Below are 6,000 nucleotides of genomic sequence, written 5' to 3' on the forward strand. Positions count from 1 at the left end.
CCCTGTGCATCACACAGCATGTATGTCACTGCCTGGGACCTGGATCACTTGCGTTTGGTTTGGTGGTAGACACGCTCACCGTAAGGTTTCTGCTTTGAGGTAGACAGGCTGACTGTGAGATAGACAGGCTGGCTGTCAAGTAGACTGTGAAGTTTCTGCTGTAAGATAGACAGTCTAACTGTGAGGTGAACAGACTGGCTGTAAAGTTTCTGCTGTGAGGCAGACACTGGGAAACATGGAGGAAGCTGGAACTACTTTCCACCATTTGATGATTCGGCTTTTTGCTGCTGTTGTTGTTGTTATTGTTGTTTGTTGCTGTTGCTATTGTTTTTGACGACGGACATGATAACGATGATGATTATGGTGTCGATGATGATGGTGATGATGATGAAGCTCACAGAGGGGAGATGATATGATGATGACGATAATGACGATGGTGATGATGATGATGATGATGATGATGAAGCTCACAGAAAAAAATCCTTTCTTGGACCTACTGTCTTTACTATAATCGTCATGTTAATTGCTATTACATATCGTGGCTTAATCAATTAAGCCTTGCCTGAAAGGTTCAGACTTGTGATCTTCCATTGCTTTTTTTTTCGTGTTGAATAACAAGCTTTGAAGTGTACAACGAAGTGAACCAAACATCATCGGGACTTGACACATTATGCACCAACACCCGCACCCCACCCCCTTCCCGCACTCCACACCTTCGCCCCTCTCCACTCATCCCGCGTCCCTCGTCAGTTTATCGACAGACAAGAGTCAAGATTTTCATCGCAAAAAGTCCACATGGGCGCGCGGCTTGAACCAGCAATTGTTCTTTCCATGCTTAGAAAACCTAACTTCACAACTCATTTAGGATATCAAAAACAATGCTTTTTTTTCTAGCTACTGGAAATGTTGCTGCTATGCTGTTGTAAAGATAAGTGTTAAAACGTAAAGAGATCAAGACTATCCAAATCTGTCTCAGCTTTTTGACCCAAAGAACTGGTTATAAACAAACACATTAACGCTCAAGTCTATGGATCCATTCAATGAAGAAGCAAAGGATACTCATTTTCATGGTCAGAGTATGCTGGATATCAAGCTTGAGTCTTCATGAGGGTTGAAGAATATGGTATTATGAGGTTCTGCTAACGTCAACATAAAGAACATGGTATTGTGAGGCTCTGCTAACGTGAAAATAAAGAACATGGTATTATTAGGTTCTGCTAACGTCAACATAAAGAACATGGTGTTATGAGGTTCTGCTAACGTCAACATAAAGAACATGGTATTATGAGGTTCTTCTAACGTGAACATAAAGAACATGATGTTGTGAGGTTCTTCTAACGTGAACATAAAGAACATGGTATTGTGAGCTTCTGCTAACGTCAACATAAAGAACATGGTATTGTGAGGTTCTGCTAACGTGAACATAAAGAACATGGTATTGTGAGGTTCTTCTAACGTGAACATAAAGAGCATGGTATTATGAGGTTCTTCTAAAGTGAACATAAAGAACATGGTGTTGTGAAGTTCTTCTAACGTGAACATAAAGAACATGGTGTTATGAGGTTCTGCTAACGTGAACATAAAGAACATGGTATTGTGAGGTTCTGCTAACGTAAACATAAAGAACATGGTATTGTGAGGTTCTTCTAATGTGAACATAAAGAACATGGTATTGTGAGGTTCTTCTAACGTGAACATAAAGAGCATGGTATTATGAGGTTCTTCTAACGTGAACATAAAGAACATGGTGTTGTGAAGTTCTTCTAACGTGAACATAACATGGTGTTATGAGGTTCTGCTAACGTAAACATAAAGAACATGGTATTGTGAGGTTCTTCTAACGTGAACATAAAGAACATGGTATTGTGAGGTTTTTCTAACGTGAACATAAAGAACATGGTGTTATGAGGTTCTTCTAATGTGAACATAAAGAACATGGTATTATGAGGTTCTGAGAACATAGTATTGTGAGGTTCTGCTAACGTGAACATATCATGTGCAGTGTTCGTCCTTTCCCCAGGTCTTTGTGCATCTTGACAGCTTTCCACGTTGGAGCATCATTGTGTGTCTTCTTTATTCACCTTCACCTATCCCATAACCCAGTTGAGGGAGGGTCGTCGGGGCACTGTAGATGATTTCCAAACCAGTTCTCTCCATCGATTCCTGTCCGCAGCTGTCTGTGAATCTGGGAAATTCAGGTCTGTCCATTCTTTGATGTTCTGCCATATTTTCTGTTGCCTTCCTCTCTTCCTACTGCCTGGTACGGTGCCCTGCATAATGGTCTTTGAGAGCCCGTCGGATCTTGTGACGTGTCCGTACCATTTGAGCTTCCTCCCCATGATGACGGTTAGGAGGTCATCGTGGGGTTCAATGGCTTGAGTGATATTCTGTTGGTCCTCAGTGTTCGTGACGTGCTCAGTGTAGGAGAACCCAATAGCTTTCGGAAGCATCTCATTTCCATGGCTTGAATCTTCTTTTGGAGGTCGGCAGTGAGAGTCCATGTTTCGCAAGCACAGAAAAACATTAATTGAATCAGTGAGCGCATACTGTTCCTCTTTTGATCTGAGTGTGATGTTTTTGTCTTTCCAAATGGGCTTCAGTCGAGTGAGCGCTGTTGTAGTCTGCGCTGTCCTGGACATGACTTCTGGTTTGGAGTCTTCATCTGTGACAATTGCACCCAGGTACTTGAACCTAGATACAGATTCCAAAGAATGTCTATTGACCTTGATATTAGTGCTAATGCCTTAGGTGCTATCCGTCATGGTCTTTGTCGTTTTGTTTGCACTCATTTCAATTCTTTATGCGCTGGAGGTGATGTCAGGTCTTTCTACCCAAGGTTCGGTCTCATTTTATGTCAAGTCATGAATGTCATCGGCGAACCGAAGATTTGTAACAGTACTTCCTTCCTTGCTGCAGCCACTACTTCCTTCCCACTACTTCCTTCCCTGCTACAGCCAGTACTTCCTTCCCGCTACTTCCTTCCCTGCTACAGCCAGTACTTCCTTCCTTGCTGCAGCCACTACTTCCTTCCCACTGCTTCCTTCCCTGCTACACCCACTACTTCCTTCCCTGCTACACCCACTACTTCCTTCCCGCTACTTCCTTCCCTGCTACAGCCAGTACTATCGACCAGTTTATAATCTTCCATTCATGTCCAAACTCCTTGAAAAAGCTGTCCTCAAGCAGCTCAACAACCACCTTTGTTTCAACAATCTCATCCACCCATTTCATTCTGCCTATTGCGCTGACCACAGCACCGAAACCACTCTCCTCCACATTCTGAACAATCTACTGATAGCGTCCGACTCAGGAAAAATGTCGCTTTTTACTCTTCTCGATTTGACACGATAGACCATTCAATCCTTCTTTCCCGTCTTCATTTTACATTTCGTATCAATGGCACTGTTCTGGATTGGTTCAAATCTTATCTCACTGATCGATTGCAGTCTGTCATTGTTGATCATTTCCAATCTGAACCCGTTAAAATCGAACATGGAGTCCCACAGGGATCTGTTTTAGGCTGAGTGCTCTTCACACTGTACACCGCTCCTCTCGCAGAAATTATCAACCGCCATAATATCAGTCATCATTCTTATGCTGATGACATTCAACTCCAGAAGAGTGATACCCCTGAAAAATTGTTGTCGCTCTTGCAAGAAACATCCAACTGCTTCCTGGACATTCAAAACTGGATGGCTCGAAATAAGTTACAATTGAACGCGGACAAAACTGAAGCAATGATCATAGGAACTAAACAAAAACTGTCTTCCATCACAATTTTTTTTTATTGACACAATCAAACTTGGCAGTACATCCATTCCTCTTTCCACATCAGTCAGGAACCTCGGTGTTGTCCTTGACAATACACTCTCCATGCAAAAATTTATCAGTCAGACATATCAGTCCTGCTACTGTCAACTGCGGCGCATCAGTGCCGTCCGGAAATATCTGTCCACTGACGCAACATCTAGACTTGTCGTTTCTCTCATTCTCTCTCACCTTGACTACTGTAACTCTCTATTGTCTGGTTTGCCTGCTTCATCCATTCAGTCCCTTCAGCGCAAACAAAACTCTGCTGCCCGACTCGTCCTCAGAAAGAAAAGATCTGAGCACATCACTCCTTTTTTGCAACATCTCCACTGGCTCCCTGTCTCACACCGAATAAAGTACAAGATCAGCACTCTATGTTATAGATGCATTCACAAAACTGCCCCTTCCTATCTCTGCGGCTGCCTTCACCTCTACTCTCCATCTCGCTCACTACGATCAGCTTCGGATCCACTCTGTTTACGCTTACCCAGATTCAAACACTCGACTGCTGGCCGCCGTTCTTTGTCTCTGGACCTTGCGATTGGAATGAACTTCCTCTTTCGCTTTGTCAAGTCTCCACACTCAGCTCTTTCAAGTCTGGCCTTAAAACCCACCTCTTCCCAAAATAGCCTCCATTGCCTGCCCTTCCTTGTCTTTAGTTTCTGCAGTTTTAGAGTTATGCATGCGTGTGAATGACTGGTGCGAAAGCGCTTTGATTTGTCTCTGCACAAGATTCAGCGCTATATAAATACCATTATTATTATTATTACTATTATTATTGCTTCCTTCCCACTGCTTCCTTCCCTGCTGCAGCCAGGAGGTCTGATGAGGTTGTGAGGTCTGAAAAGATCTGGTGAGGTCTGAAGAGGTCTGGTGAGGTCTGATGGGGTCTACGTCGGTCTGGTCGGGGTCTGAAGTGGCCTAATGAGGTATGAAATGGTCTGATGTGGTCTGATTATGAAGAGGTCTGGTGAGGTGTTAAGATGTCTGAAGGGGTCTGGCGAGGTCTGAATGGTCTGAATATATATATCTAAAGTGGTCTGATGAGGTCTGGTGAGGTCTGAATTAGTCTGGTGAGGTCTGAAGGCGTCAAGTTGGTCTAAAATGGTCTGGTGAGGTCTGAAGATGACTGGTGAAGTCTGATGGGGTCTAATGCAGTCTGGTGGGGGTCTGAAGTGGCCTAATGAGGTATGATGTGGCTTGGTTATGAAGGGGTCTGGTGAGGTGTTAAGATGTCTGAAGGGGTCTGATGAGGTCTGAATGGTCTGAATATATCTGAAGTGGTCTGATGAGGTCTATGGTGAGGTCTGAAGTGGTCTGGTGGGGTCTAATGTATGAAGGGGTCTGTGAGGTCTGAAGGGGTGTGATGAGGTCTGAAGTGATCTGATGAATTCTGGTGAGGTCTGATGGGGTCTGATGTTTGAAGTGGTCTGATGAGGTCAAAGTAAGTCTGTTCTCAACGATACGAGAGCGAATGGCTCCACAGTCGTAGACTGGAAGCCTTGCTTGACCTGGAAGCACTTTACTTTATTTTATTTGATGTAATATCAGTGAACTCATTGTGATATGGGGCTTACACTTTACACAAAGGACAGGAAAAACAACAGTCAATGCATTACTTACTGTAGGGGTGAATGGAAGGTGGTGGTGATTGCTGGTGTCAAAACAACACAGAAATTTTGCTGAATGCTTAATTCCTTGTAGAATTAAGTGAAAACAATATGGTTTTCCTGTCGCACGTTTCTTTATATCATAGTCTGAAAAAAACGAGATCAGGGACAGAAAATACATGTGAAAGACAACACACAGAGTGGTGACTGAATACTGAACAGACTGTGACAGACAACACGCAGAATGGTGACTGAACGAACAGACTGTGACAGACAACACGCACAGTGGTGACTGAATGAACAGACAGTGACAGACAACACACAGAGTGGTGACTGAATGAACAGACTGTGATAGACAACACACAGAGTGGTGACTGAATACTGAACAGACTGTGTCAGACAACACGCAGAGTGGTGACTGAATGAACAGACTGTGTCAGACAACACACAGAGTGGTGACTGAATGAACAGACTGTGTCAGACAACACACAGAGTGGTGACTGAATGAACAGACTGTGATAGACAACACACAGAGTGGTGACTGAATGAACAGACTGTGATAGACAACACGCAGAGTGGT

Source organism: Babylonia areolata, chromosome 5, assembly GCF_041734735.1.
Source record: "Babylonia areolata isolate BAREFJ2019XMU chromosome 5, ASM4173473v1, whole genome shotgun sequence".
Classification (NCBI taxonomy): domain Eukaryota; kingdom Metazoa; phylum Mollusca; class Gastropoda; order Neogastropoda; family Buccinidae; genus Babylonia; species Babylonia areolata.